Below are 16,450 nucleotides of genomic sequence, written 5' to 3' on the forward strand. Positions count from 1 at the left end.
AAATTTTCTAAGACCCGGAATTCTACTGATGCGAAAAAATGTTCTCATTGTGGAAACTAGAAACACACACACGAAAACTGTTTTAAGTTGCATGGGTACCCTGATTGGTGGAATGATCTTCAAGCCCGTAAACGTCCTGATGGAACCGGAACCAATGGAAGTTCAAGCACAATTATTGTTGCTGCTGCAGAGCCCCATCTTTCTCTTATACAACTAGTCGTAACGTCCACGGATGCTCCTCCCAACTTTAACTCAGGTATCCCTGGTCTTGCTCTTCTTACCTCCCACAGAGATGCGGACTACAGTGCATGGCTTCTCGACTCAGGGGCCATTGACCATATAACATTTGTTATCTCGGACTTCTCTCAGATCTCTCTTCCGCGACGCACCAGCATAGCCAATGCAAATGGTGTTATCTCACCAGTCACTGGAGCTGGCTCTGTGACCTTATTTCCATCCTTGCATTTATCTAATACTTTACTTGTTCCGTCTCTATCCCATAAATTGTTGTTTGTAAGTCAGCTTACTGCAGACCTTGGGTGTGTTGTACTTATTTATCCAAATTTCTGTCTTATTCAGGAAATTCTCACCAAGGAGATAATTGGACGTGGTACTAAGAAGGGGGATTATATTATGTGAAAGACATCAGTATCGGTCAGGCCAATAACATGAACCATCCACATGCTGATAAAGAGACACTACTTTGGTTGTGGCATCAACGCACGGGACACTCATCTTTTCCTTATTTGAAGCATGTTTTTCCTTATCTGTTTAAGCATTTACAGGCCTCTGATTTAAAATGTGACACTTGTATTTTGGCTAAGAGCCATCACGCTACTTATCCATTAAGCATGACTAAAAGTGACACTCCATTTACATTAATTCACTCTGATGTATAAGGGCCCTCACTTGTTACTAATATGTCTGACTTTCGTTGGTTTATTATTTTTGTGGATGATTGTACCCGTATGACATGGCTCTACTTGATGAAACACAAAGATGAGGTTCTTAGTGCCTTTGAAACATTCCATGCTATGGTTAGTACTCAGTACAGTGCCGCCATGAAAGTTCTTCGCTCTGATAATGGTAGAGAATATGTCAATCAGCACCTTAAAGCATACTTTACTCAACATGGTTTAATTTATGAAACGTCATGCTCACAAACACCTCAATAGAACGGTGTCGCCGAGAGGAAGAATAGACATGTTCTTGAGACTGCTCGTGCTTTGCTTCTCGATGCTCATACACCCAAACGTTTTTGGACCGATGCCGTCTCAACTGTTGTCCATCTTCTCAACCGAATGCCTTCTAAGGTTTTATCCTTTAAGACACCACTCCAATGTCTTTCTACTTATGTGTCACTGCCTACCGCACTGATGCTTCCTCCTCGCATCTTTGGGTGTGTCGTTTATGTGTATCTCCACAAGAACTAGCGCACTAAACTTAATCCATGTGCACGTCGGTGTTTGTTTTTGGGCTATGGCATCCATCAAAAAGGGTACCGGTGCTATGATCTTACCACTCACAGACTCTCTATAGATGTCCAATTCTTGGAGACTGATATGTTCTTTTCCTCTCTGGCACTTACTTATACTCTTCAGGGGGAGATACATAATGAAGAGTTGAATTAATTCCAACATGAGATGTCGAATGATAACTCAGGCGTTGTGAACTGTGAAGCCGAGCCGCAAGAGCATGGTGGGCCGAATGATAACTCAGGTGTTGTGAACTGTGAAGCCAACTGTAAAGCCGAGCCGCAGGAGCATGGTGGGCCGAATGATAACTCGGGCGTTGTGAACTGTTAAGCCGAGATATATCCTAATGTAGAGCATGCAACATCTGAGACCGAACCTATATCCCCTTCCTCGGAAGTGCCAGCCGAATCATCTCCTAAGAATACTCCTGAGGTAAGTACTGTTATTACACCCTTACATGCTGATGATATAGATGCATCTACAAGATATGTCTTACCTCACAGGTACAATCGTGGCAAACCACCTAACAGATACTCTCTAGATATTGAAGAACGAAGGTCGAGGTATCCAATTACTACCTATGTATCTACTAAAGAACTCTTTGAACCTCTCTTGAAATTTGCACAGGAACTCTCCATATGTCAGATTCCTACCAGTGTTCATGAGGCATTGGCAAATCTAAAATGAACCCGAGCTATAGAGGAAGAAATGGAGGCACTACTTAAAAATGATACATGGACTCTTATTCCATTACCTGAAGGAAAACAAACCGTGGGGTGCAAATGAGTGTTCTCCATTAAACACAAAACAGATGGATCTATTGAATGGTACAAAGCATGACTGGTAGCGAAGGGATATACGCAGACGTATGGTGTCGATTATTAAGAGACTTTCTCACCTGTAGCCAAGTTGAATACAGTTAGGGTGTTATTTTCTCTTGTAGCAAATCTTGATTGGCCTTTGTATCAATTGATGTAAAAAATGCTTTTTCTCAACGGTGATCTCCAAGTAAAGGTTTATATCATCCTGTAGGTTATACAACATCTTTAAAGAATGGAGTGGTGTGTAAATTGCAGCGAGCGTTGTATGGACTGAAGCAATCACTACGAGCATAGTTTGGAAGGTTTAGCTTGGCAATAAAGAAATATGGCTTCCAACAAAGTAACTCTGACCATACTTTGTTCTTAAAGCATCAGTTGGGCAAGATAACTGCTTTGATAGTCTATGTAGATGACATGATTATTATAGGAGATGATGAAGAAGAAATCTCCCTGCTTCAAAAGCAATTAGCAATTGAATTCGAGATGAAAAATCGGGGAGGACTCAAGTATTTCTTGGGAATTGAAGTTGCCAGGTCTAAGCAAGGTATATTTCTCTCCCAACGGAAATACATATTAGACTTGCTAACCGAAGTATGGATGTTGGAATGTAAACCTGCAGACACCCCTATGGTTCAGAATCACAAGCTTGGAGAATACCCAGACCAAGTACCAACAGATAAAGGAAGGTATCAAATGTTAGTTGGTAAACTCATTTATCTCTCTCATACTCGTCTAGATATTGAATACGTTGTAAGTGTTGTAAGTCAATTTATGCATAATCCAAGTAAGAATCATATGGAAGCAGTGATTCGAATACTTCGATACTTGAAGTCATCCCCGGGGAAGGGGCTTATGTTCTCAAAACATAACAGTCAGTCGATGGTTTATGGATACACGGATGCAGATTGGGCAGGTAATATCATTGACAGAAAGTCCACCTCAGGATATTTTACATTTATTGGAGGAAATCTTGTAACCTGGAGAAGCAAGAAACAAAAAGTGATAGCTTTGTCAAGTGCTGAAGCTGAGTTTAGGGGAATGGCTAAGGGTCTTTATGAACTCCCTTGTCTAAGAAAGCTACTCACTGAAATCGGGTTTGCCCCCACTTCCGAGATGGATCTCTTATGTGACAATAAAGCTACAATTGTCATTTCTCACAATCCTATTCAACATGATCGTACTAAACATGTGGAGGTAGATCGACATTTCATCAAAGAGAATCTTGAAGCAAAAATAATTAGATTTCCGTTTGTGAAATCTGAAGATCAGTTGGCGGACATCCTTACAAAAGTTGTATCTAGCAAAGACTTCTACAACTCACTTGACAAGTTGGGCATGCGAGACCTTTATGCATCAACTTGAGGGGGAGTGTTGGCGTGAGCTGTAAACAACCAATAGAGTTGTTGGCGTGAGCTAAACAACCAAGAGAGATTTTAGGCATTTGAAATTTGTAACATCTCGTAGCATGAGTGTAAGAGACGGAATTGTATAGCAAAGAGGTTTTATTTTATTTTTTTATTTTTTATTTTTGTATTTAACCTACGATTGAATGAAAAAGAGAGAAGACAGAATTTTTTGACACAGACAATAGCCCACACCCAAGCTTAAAAATTAGTCAGGCTTAAGCCTGACTGGCCCGATATGTATTAGGTAGGATTAAGGTGGATGGAATTGCAAAAGTTACAATAAATGCATGTATAAGGTTTATTTTGTTTTATTTTATTTTATTACCCATGCACACATACCCCCACACACTCACGCCTAGTGGAATTTCATCACCTATGGGTACTCCAACCCTTGACTAGGTGTCGAAACTCCCGAGAGTCTACCACCCGAGAGTCTGCCATACAATAAATGCATGTGTAAGGTATTGTCACTGGATTGAGTTTATCCCATGTTTTTTAATACTATGTTTGGAATGTATGCATTAAAAAATAAATCCTAGTATTTACTTTCAAATTGCATTTGGATTGAACATGAATGCAACAAAACAAAAATCCATCATCCATGTGATTAGTAATCACATCTCACACTTTCCAATACTAGGCTCATTTTCCAAAGCTTACAAAGTTAATTTTAATCCCATCTCACACTCCTTTCAAACATGCCATCCAATTTCAAAGTAGGCTTAGTATTGCAATCTCATTTAATACAACTTAATACCGTTGTCCAAACAGACAGGATATGTGTTGACTCACATTCCTTCCAAACATGCCATCCAAATTTCAAAGTGGGATTAGTATTGCAATCTCATTTAATACAACTTAATACCATTGTCCAAACAGACAGGATATGTGTTGACTCACACTCCTTCCAAACATGCCATCCTGAATTTCAAAGTGAGATTAGTACTGCAATCCCATTTAATACAACTTAGCTAGTACCATTGTCCAAACAGACAGGATATGTGTTGAATAGAACGCGTATGAGTGAAGTTAACCTGACTGGCGTTTGGACTAAAGACCTAAGCCCAAGCCCGGTCGAAATATTGATTGGGCCATACACGCCAGGTCGAAGCTTAATGGTCCATAGACAGTATGGGATCACCAGGCCAGGCGGACCACTGCTATTTATAAGGCTTAATATTGGGTTATCTGGATATGCTGGTCCCACCCGTTATGGAACTCATGGGCCAGAGCAAAACAATCATCTGGGCCCAGAGAGCCCATTACACCCATCATCGTTATGTTTTGATCGTTGGATCTGAATGTTTGGTAGATGGACACATGGTATAAACCTAGGAAAGGTATGGTGTACAGATGATTTTTATTAGTGCTTTTTGCTTGCACATAACAACCCGTTCAGGGTCGGAGTACCCAGTGAAGTGGCCCATCAAATGAATTCATCATCAGAAATTGAGTGAAGAAATGGATAGCGTTTGGATGCTTATCATTCCAAAGTGCGGGCAGGATGGTGATGTCAATGTATAGGTGGAAAGATAAAAAGGAGAAAGCAATCTCCATTTGTAATGTCGCAAATTCAATCATCCACTATTTCGTGTTTTTCCTTGCCTTGCTTTCCTTTTTTCTCCAATGTGGTATAGGGACATCCACATGCATTTTTGGTTACACGTGTGCTTTCATGGTGATGTTTTTGCAAAATTTATAAAATACCACCTAATTTTTGTAGAATTTACACCCAATTACCTAATTTTTTAATATTTTCATTCCACTGTATCATTAAATTAAGATAGTTTCATTAAGCTCTAGGGTGGGCCACACCACGAGAAAGCACTGGGGATGGAAACACGTTCCATTCATAAGCTCCACCAGAATGAAAGGAAGACACATATCAGCCTAATCCAAAACTTCTACAAGAAAGTTCCAATGTTGTGTTCAATCCCACTGTTTTTTTGTAGCGTGGACCGCTTAGTTGTGAATCTGCCTTATTTTGTTTACCTCATGTGCTACCATGAGCTGTAAGCAATGCTCCCAGCCATAATTAAAATTCATGGTGGGAATTTTTTTAATGGAAATTCTATTAAGCTAAGAATGAAATCTATCAGAAGCACAATTTACATTAACATAGAAAGTGAAAAAGAGATGAACTTGAGCAATCCATTCCATATGATTTGATTGTTAGATATGTGAATTCTACCTTATGCTTTGGTTACATAAATCTGATGGGTACACTTGTGCTAGACCAAAACCTCAATGTTCTCTGATTTTCGTCCTCTTTATATATCAAGGGCCCATCACAGTCCTTTGTAGTATATAATTCCCTAACGAGTCGGTCAACTTGCTAGCTGGCTTTTATGCTAAAGCTTCCGTCAAATCATGGCCATTCTGTCTTTGGTCCCTTTCACATTGAATGTAGGGTTAGAATTACCTAATTGGAATGCATCAATAATGAGGGCCATCACATCAATGCTCTGTACAATTGAATATGTACAATTGAATACAAACTGCATGTGCAATATGTAGAGGTGGGTAGGATCCGACCCGACTCGTCGGATCCAACTCCATTGAACCGGTTGTATCCGATCGGACCCGAACCAAAAGCCAAGGTCGGGTCGGATCGAGTAGACCCACTCATATTTGATCCCAAAACGAGTTAAGTTCGGGTCGGATCGAGTAGACCCACTCATATTTGATTCCAAAACGAGTCAAGTTCGAGTCCGTAGTCAATCCAATCCCATCCGGTCAGATGCTATAAAGCATCTTTTTACTTTTTTAAAAAACTTTTATGCTTTTTTAGAACCGAGTGGCGAATCCTAAGTCCCTAACCCTACCCGAGCGGCGCTGCACTGATCTTGATCCAAATCCATGCCACTCAGCAACCCAGCAACCCATCTTCACCATTCATCAGGTAGGTTCCATTTTTAATTTTCTGTCCTTATTATTTTATTATTTTTACAATTTTTTAGAATTTTTATGTATTTTTTTAATTTTTTAATTTTTTTTAAAAATAAAAAAATAAAACAAAAGACTCGCTTCGAACCGTACCCAACCTGATCTGAATTGGTTTCCTTGACCGAGTTGGACTCGATTCGGATCAGGCTAGCGAGGAATCAGATTGGATCGAGTCAGCCCTGCTGGACTCGGCCCTGGATCGAATCGAGTTCGGATCAGGTACTTGAAAAAATCGGATCGAGTTGAGTTGGACTCAATCCGGTCCGACTCGAATCGATGCCCACCTCTAGCAATATGGAAGTTTGCAGTGGAAACAGATTGCGTGGTGTGCGCCTCGGTGGTGTGTTGACGACACCAAGTTCTGTGGGACCCATCATTATGTATGTGTTATATCCATGCGATCCATCCAGTTTACGAGATCATTTTAGATTATGGCCCCAAAAATGAGGCAGACAAGAAGGTTAGGCAGTCCACACTAAAGAAAGCAGTGGGGATTGAACGTCTACCATTGAAAGATCCTTAGGGGCCACAGAAGTTTTGGATCAATATGATATTTGTTTTTTTCCCTTCATCCAGATCTTTGTGACCTCATGAACTGGTTAGATGGAAAATAAACATCATGTCAAGCCGTAGGAAGATTTCAACGGTGAGAATCATTGTCCCCGCAGCTTTCTCTGTGGTGTGGTCCACTTTAGCTTTGAATTTGTATCATTTTTTTTTGGCTAAAATGATCTCGCCAAATGGATGGACACAATGGATATAACACATACATCATGGTGGCCCCCACAGAACTTGGTGACGTCAACACACCATATGAGGTTGGTGGTGTGTGGCACACCACGTAATCCATTCCCAGTATTTTAAGCTGGGACTTACACTCATCAAGACCAAGCTCATAGACTATGTACTCAGGTCAAGGCCAAACCTAACCTTCGAATCCAAGACCGGCCTAATGTAGAGCAGGTCGCGGACAGTTTCATGGCCAAGATGGATCAGAAAAGGCCCGGTCAACGACAGAAGTGATCCGGAGCATCGAACCTTAGATTGGACGTATCTCGCAATCTGGAATGAGTTATCTGACGTAAAATATATGATTTTGGGGTAGAACGAGCTGCTTTAGCCAACCAACCTGGCTATGCCGGGTTGCACAACCCGGAATTGCGAAAAACCCCTAGATCGACGATCATTTCCCTATTTTAATTTCGTTTTTACTATAAATAGTAAGTTTTAGTTTGATTATAACTCTTTACCCGTCGGGCTTTAGGAGTTGCACCCAACATGAAAAGAGCTTAGAATAATTAGGAAACGGTTTGGTGAAGCCAAATAGGACACTTACTGTTTTTGGCCGAAAACCTTTCGCACTAGTAGACATCACGACCGTCTATAAATAGTAAGTCGCGAATTCTAGGAGTTTTAGTTGTAGTTTGATTCTGATTTCTTTCCCATTGCTTGTTACCCCTATTTAAAGGGTTGTGAACTTGTTTTTATTCATTCATTAATCAATTTCGAATTTATTAGAATTTATTTCTATTTTCTACTTTCTTTTCTCATGGATTCGAGAAGTCTCTGTGAGGAGTCCAGAGAAATTCCATGGATTTGGAATAGTTATCGTTTTGAGGAAGACAGTGCTCGACCTCACGTCCTCCCCTGCGTCAAGGCCCTATCTAGATACTAGCCAAGTACCCAGCCCAATTAGCTATTGAGCCTAAGAAACGGGCCCAGACCATAGGCTCTGCCGTAATCCAACCCAAAGTGTATTTTACCCATGGATTGAACACTCGACAACTTGGACACACTAGCTTGATTTGAGTTGAGTGGCGTCTTGGCCGAGTCAGGGGGTGACTCGTTCGAGTTGGGCCGAGTCCTGCATATATTTTTATGCTGACTTGTGGGGTCAGACTAGATTGGACTTGTCATAGTCCTACTCGGACGATTTGTCAATCCATGGTTGGATCTTGGGCGTAGCCCAGTTGCACCCATTACTTCTAAGGATGGAAATGGGCCGGGTAGCCTCTCAGACCCCATGAACCCGTTTAGGCTCTCGGTTGGGTTGAACCACATGCATGGTCTGGTTCATTTTTAGATCGGGCTTTTTAGGCTGAAATCATTTTAGCAAAACAAGCCAGCCCAACCCTATCAACTTTATATGTACGTGGGTTATATATCCCATTCTATCCTCGGTTTGGCAACCCATTCGTCTCCAATGTAGTTGGTTTAATTCAGGCGGTTTGGCTGGGTGACCCAACACCAGCCAGCTAGCTAGTGTTAAAGCTCTGTAGACCCACCTTGATGTATGTGTTTTATCCACGCTGTCCATCCAATTGTTCGGCTCATTTTAAAGAACGAGCCTAAAAATGAAGCAGATCCAAAGCTCAAGCGGACCACACCATAGAAAACAGTGGGAACAGAATGTCTATAGTTGAAAACTCCTTGGAGCCACCACAATGTTTATTTGCCATCCAGCCTATTCATAAAGTCGTATAACCTTGGATAAAGTAAAAACACAGTTATTAGCTTGATCCAAAACTTTTATTATTATTATTATTTTTTTTTTTTTTTTACACACGCACACGCACCCCCACACACTCACGCCTAAGTGGGATTTCACCACCCACAGGAACTCGAACCCTTGACCAGGTGTTAAAACTCTTGAGAGTCTACCAAAACTTCTATTGCCCTTGGAAGTTTTCAACAATAAGCTTTAAATCCCATTGTTTCTCATGGTGTGGTCATTGACCTTTGGACCTGCTTAATTTTTAGGTCCATGCCCTGAACTGAGTTGGAAAAATGGATGAATAGCATAAATAAAACACATACATTATGGTGGGGCCCATAGAGCTTTGACACGAGCTAGCTGGCTGATGTTGGGGTCACCACCCAAACAACGTCGGTATAATTCCTCCATAGTATCTATTTCTTTGCGCATATCTAGCCCAAAATTTCAATAGACACAAACGAAATATTTAAAAAACTGGGCTGACACAAACCCTAGGCTCGGCACATTAAAAGATGATCAGTTATGCTTGGCCCCACCTGATCAATGCCGTGATTCCACAATGTCCAATCAATCATCTTCTTGCAAATCGCCTTTAATATGTATTTCTCGTAGGTATTAAAAGCCATGGGATCCAATCATATAGGCTTGGATTTTTGACTTGGGACTTGGACTAACTCGCTTGATCCTGAGTTGAATCGAGACTCGACCAATTCAGGCCGAGTAACTAGAGGTGGGCATCGGACCGAGTCGGATCGGATTCGGCCCAACCCGACCAGATTCGAAATTTGTAGAACCTGATCCGAACTCGTTCCGATCCGGGACCGAGTCTGGATCATCTAATTCGAACAGATTTGAACGTCTGTTGACCTGAATCGATCTGAGTCCGACCCAGTCAAGAAAACCGAGTCGGATCAAATTGGGGAAAGCTTGAATTGTTCATTTTTTCCAACGACATGAAAATCATTATATCAGTGTTTCATATGGTGCAATCTATTTGATTATTGAATTCACTTAAAATTTAGTATCAACTCCTTAAATGATCTGAAAAAACTGATGGACGATGTAGATAAACCAAAAAAATTCACGATGGGCCCATATAATTTACTCAGTTGAATAAAAACTACTGGTATGTAGCTTTTTGAAGAAGCTTTACACCGGTGAGATAGCTTCTCAGATAAGCTTTATAATTGCTATTTGTAGCTAGCACCAGCTAGCCTATGAAATTGGTTCGTGCAGTATGCTCTTATAGTGCCGAGTAAACTCAGTTGGGCCCACTGCGAATGCATGTGGTCTATCCACGCCGTCCATTCGTTTTTCTAGAACATTTTATGGGTTCAATCCAAAATTGATGTATACACAAAGTTTAAGTGGGCCATACCACTGGAAAAAGTGGAACTATTGATTTCAACCGTTGAAAATTTTTTAAGGCCCCCAGTATGTTTATTTGTCATCCAACCTATTCATAAGATAAGAAGGACATGGATGAATGGAAAACACAAATATCAGCTTGATCTAAAACCTCTGTTGTCCCCAAGAATTTTTCAACGGTAAATGTTCAATTCACACAGTTTCCGATGGTGTGGTCCATTTGAGGTTTGGATATAATCCATTTTTGGAATAGAGACCAAAAATTATGTGTTAAAAGAAATGGACGGAGTGGATACACTGCACGAGTGACACAGTGGCCCACAGAGTTTACTCAGTACGCTTACCGTACTGAGTAGGCTACGTGTTGTACGAAGACTGCACTGACACTCCTCGATCTCCGAGTTGTGAGAACGGTTCAAAGGAGATCAATGTTACATCTTACGTGGGCCCCACAGTGATGTATTTATTATATCTACACCGTTCATCTATTTTTAGAGATGATTTTAGAGCATTATCCAAAAAAATGAATCATATCCAAAGATCATCTGAACCACACCATAAATAGCAATAGAGATAATGATTTTCATCGTTAAAAAATTTGTAGGGCCCACTATAACGTTTATTTTACATCCAATCTGTTTATATGGTCACAAGTAACTGAATGAATAGGAAAAATAAATTTCATAAGATCTTAAGTACCAAATGAAGAGGAAAAAAAAATTTCATATTGATCCAAAATTTATGTGACCCTAAAAAGGGTTTCAATGGCAGACGTTCAATCACCTACTAATTTTTGAAGTGTGGTCTAGTTGATGGTTAGATCTGTCTTATTTTTTGTCTCAAGCCTTAAAATGAGCTGACCAAATGGATGGACGGTTTGGATATAACACATACCTCGTGATCAGACCCATTACACCGGCCGATCCAACCAATCTGCTTCTGTGACCGTCAACCTGCTACGAGTATGACTCTCTCTCTCGAATTAAACTATACACCATTTCTCTGTATATATTCCTCTCCAACAGAGAAATACCATGAAGCTACAAAACCCAACAGCAAAAAAAGAAGATTTGATCCATCAAAGAACATCTGATTAGCCTTCTTCTTACTTTTTTCTTCAATAGAGACAGAGAGGCAAATATAAAGAGAGATAGATAGATATAGAGATATAGTTGGGCGGGACTTTTTGGCGCTGAACGAAAAGCCTAGGCGATGAAATTTTTGTTTAGAGATATATTTACATCCGGGTCGGGTTAGGTCGGGTCGGTTCGGACCATTTCGATTCGAGTTTTCGGATCGGTTCTGTCCGAATACACCTCTATCCGAACCTGACCCGAAAATGATCGGATCTGGATTGGCAAACTCGATCAGGGCCGATCTAGGCCGTTGGTTCTGTTCGGAACGGTACCGAGTCGGGTCGGATTCACCGGATTGGGTCCAACATGCCCACCTCTACGAGTAACCCGATATTCTCAATACCGACTTGCATTGCAGAACCGATCCGACTCGGCCTACTCCAAGTTGACTCGGACAAGTCGCCATTTCTTGCATGACAAGTACATGCTTTTTGTTAAATATATATATTTCGTAAACCAAAACCTCTGTATATAAAGGGTAAGGATATTAAGTTAAACCTCTCTTTTTCTCTACGTTAGTAGATCTAAAATCTTACATGTTGGCTTTAGACCATTCAAACATCACAACGTGCCCCCCAACAATCATACAGATCAAAATGATCCAATCCGTCTGGTCAGGCCTATTCTCTCAAGAAATTTTCCAAAAACGAGAGAACCCCTAGTTACCCCACACCAGTCTATGAATATTACCATCACGACTACCATGAAAGGATAAACAGATTAGTCCTGGCTCCTCCCCACCATAAGACTCGCTTTCTCGCCAGTCGTCAATCTCAGTTTCTTCCTTCCACACTGGGTTCCGGCAAAACGGACACGAGGGGCACATGGCCCACTTGTGTTCTAGCCATCTATCCAAGCAATCCTTGTGAAAAGCATGCTTGCATGGTAACTCCCTTATCTCTTCCCCTTGTTTCAATTCAGATATACAAACTGCGCACTCGACCGACTCCACCCTCGACCGGTCCTCAAACTGGATCACTGGAATTCTTTCCCCAACTGCTTCTAGAAACAGGCTCATCGCAGCGGGCTGCTGTGGCTTGCTCTGATGGAGCCCAGTACAGACAAGTACCATTGATTTAATCATGTCTGCTAGTTCAAGAACTAGCATGAAGATTAAGAAAATGGTCACTGTGTAAAGGTTATACAAGAACTTTGAGAGGCCACTGGATGACATGTTTTTTAGGTGGACAGAAGTTGGAGAGAATATAAGAGAGTTGAAAACTTGGGTGAGGAAATATATAAGCATTAGTGGGAACAAGAAATGAGTTATTTTATTTGAATTCAACTTTCAAGGTTCGAATATCAAGTTCGAGAGATGCGAAATGCTGTGGGCCACACGATAGCTGACAGCTTTTATGGAAATGGTTCTATGCGGTCGACCATATGACAACACGATAGCTGACAGCTAAAAAATTACTAAATGCGGAACCGTTGAAACGCTCTGATTTTCCTATAATATATATATAAGTCATGCTCACCTATGCACCTTTACACACATATCATAGGCGTATGATTCCAACAGTCATGTGATGAGGAATACTATGAAACCCAGGGGATAAATTTTCACCACGATATAAAATTCCGGTGGTCCATAGCAAAGAGAAATACAAACCAATGGAGGAAACTTTTTTCATTTTTCCAGAGTCTAGGATCAAAGTAAAAATTAGGGTCAAGGGGTTTCATGAAGTGCTTCTTCACTTAGACCGTTCAAAATTAGGAATCACATCATATATAATGAGTTCTCAAAATAGTTCACAAGAGTTCCATGCGAACTGGTGCGCAACTAGCATTCGCCGGCATTTTAGCACAATACAGGTTAGTTGGGATCAAGGGTTGCAGATTTGTGTGCAACAAGGCATTGCATGCGTTAGATACAATTCCAATGAATGGATGTTATATATATATGGGAAAAGGTTGACCTCATGGGAACTCCTCATGAGGTCGAGCTGTGTGGGCCCCACCATGATGCATGTTGAACATCAACATTGTGCATTTGATGGGTCCCCTTTAAAGTATGGTATTTCTAAAAAATCAACCATATACGGAACTCCGGTGGGCCATAACATCTAAAATCATCTGAAGACATGCCTAAAACACATAAAAACACTTGGTGGGGCCACCTGAAATTTGTATTCATCTGAAACTTGGTCTGGACCCTCATTCAAGTGGGACACACATAATGTATGGGCTGAATTTGTGAACCACATCTTGATGGGCATAAAAAATGATTATAAATGTTTTAATGGAGGGTAACCTCTCTCAACTTTTGTATGTGGTGTGGCCCACAAAAGTCACAGATTGACTTGATTTTTAAGCCCTAGTCCCACTATGGAATGGTGCATTTGATTGATGAGGTAGATGTTCGACATACATCATGGTGGGGCCCACACAGCTCGACCTCATAGGAAGTTCCCTATATATATACATACACACACACGTGTGTGTGTGTCAGTCAGGTGTAGAACTTATAACAGAATGTACAAAATTATCATTTCATGTAAAATAATTTTTACTTTTGATGTTGGGTCTCATGCCTAACAAGAGCATGTGACACCTGCATGGATTGAGTGTAAGACCACATATATCACAGGTGTGTTTGGATACATCGTCCAATTCATGAATTTTCTATGAAAAATGCAATGATTATTTAAGGCAATTTTCCTGCATACTATAGAAAATTAGACTAATCAGAGTAGTGATTACCATGCAGAATCCATGTATCCAAGCAGCCTCACTGTCATGTTAATGGAAAACAATGTTCATTTCCGCATAGATTCCGTTGCATATCCAAACATGTACAAAGTGGTCAGAATGAGATTCTATGATTTCTAAGGCACTACTTAATTGGCAAAAAGAAAAGAAAATAAAAAACTTATAATCTTCAGTTGTCGTCGTAGGTATTAGCTGTCCACATCTGACCCACCAATTTGATTGCTGTGATTGTCTAATGAAGAATTGTATGATCCACATTAAACATGTCCTTGTCCAAAAATACTTTTAAATGTTGAACAAGGGTCATGTGATTGTTCGAAGAATGTCTTCCGAATTATTCATTTATATTGCACAAGGGTCATGTGACCTACTTGATGATTGGACCAGGCAGTTCATAATTAGCCCTGGCTGAGCCCAGGCAGGCCTAGATTTTAAGCCCGGGCCTGGCCTCAGGCCAGCTTTAAGGGCCCAAGCCCTAGCCCTACAGGACTGGTTAGACAGGGCCAGGCCAGCTGCCCAACCCATTTCACCTAAAAATTGTTCACTTTAAGGGAAAAAGAAAGAAAGAAAGAAGGACCAGCAACTGATATTCAACATACCATATGGCTGACGCATGCAATGCAAGGAGTGGACCATTCCGGGGTAAGGCCATGTGCAAGGTAGGCCCACCTAGTGAATGATCAAGATGATGACTTATGTCATCCTCAGCCTGAGGACATGCATAGTATCCTCCGGTGTGCAGTTTGTACAAGTGGGACCCATGGTTAGATGATCCAGTACGTAGGCTAATGTGCTCGTCTGTGGATCGGATAAACCTAACCCTTAAACTGGTGGCCAGAAGTTATACGGTCAAGAAAAAAGAAATACAGAAACGGTTCCCATTCAACTGCAAGATGACTGAAACATGGACCACAGTCGAATGGTTACATAACTCCTCCGAAGACGACACTCTGGCGAAGCATCTCGCTTGATATATACGCAGGCACTCGGAAATACTTCGACTCAAATTAAAGGGAGTAAATCGTGCAACCTGCTGTTGCTATATCACAGTTCTAATATTGATTTGTTGACAAATCCTGACCTCTGATTCCTAGTTATTGAAATGGGACGGAAGGAAATTTTCATTTTTATCCGTCTAATAAAATGTCCACCAATCCCACAGCCATATTATCTATCAAATACTCGTAATTGATGGTTCATGAAACATGTAAACTGAGACCCATAATTTAGAAAGTTTAATATATGACACGTACGCAATCTCTGAGTAACTTTAAGTGCCTGCATATCATTCATGATACTCTGCCAGAGTATCAAAATTTTTCTCCATTTACAAAATATCTATCACAAAGTCACCACCAAAGCTTTGCTAGGCCCACACTTGTGTACAAATCAGCTAACACTCACGCGACCACGTATACCAGCGTGGCGCACATGTGAAATATCCAAGCCATCTATCATATGAATCTCACGGTGTAGATGCTATTCCCCATAGGTAAAGATGGTCCACTCAGTATATGTGCCATGATATTAGCAACCGTATATTTGTTCATTTAATTGTAATCAACCGACCTGATTCTTCGGATGGGGAATCTACAAAGTGCTACCCTTTTTAATGGATGGCTTGGATATTGCATATATGGTGGCTTGTGAAATAGTGGACCTGTACACGCGTGTGGACTTCGCAAAGCCATCCTTTGATTTGGTGTGGCCACACAATAGTAAGAAATTCCAAAATGAATGAACCCATGTGTACAGTGATCTGGATCGTTTATCTTGGGGTCCCTATCATGGACAAGACATGGCCGGCAAATGCATAAATTATCTTAATCATGCATCATTGGATGACTTCATTGTTGGATGATAACCTTGTCCTTTTCTTCTCTTAATTATCTGCTTGCAGGCCGCTAACGGGAACATCAGGATCGTCCAATCCGTAAGATTTATGGATTGTGCCCCATCCATGGCGGAGAGCAAGCTAGAAATATCAGTCTCATTATACATTATTGCCAAGTGCACTCAAGCAACGATTATCATGTACTCTTTTCCCGGCATGCCAATGTAGCAAAAGCATGAGGGATCCAAACTGCTC

Source organism: Magnolia sinica, chromosome 2 (genome assembly GCF_029962835.1).
Source record: "Magnolia sinica isolate HGM2019 chromosome 2, MsV1, whole genome shotgun sequence".
NCBI lineage: Eukaryota > Viridiplantae > Streptophyta > Magnoliopsida > Magnoliales > Magnoliaceae > Magnolia > Magnolia sinica.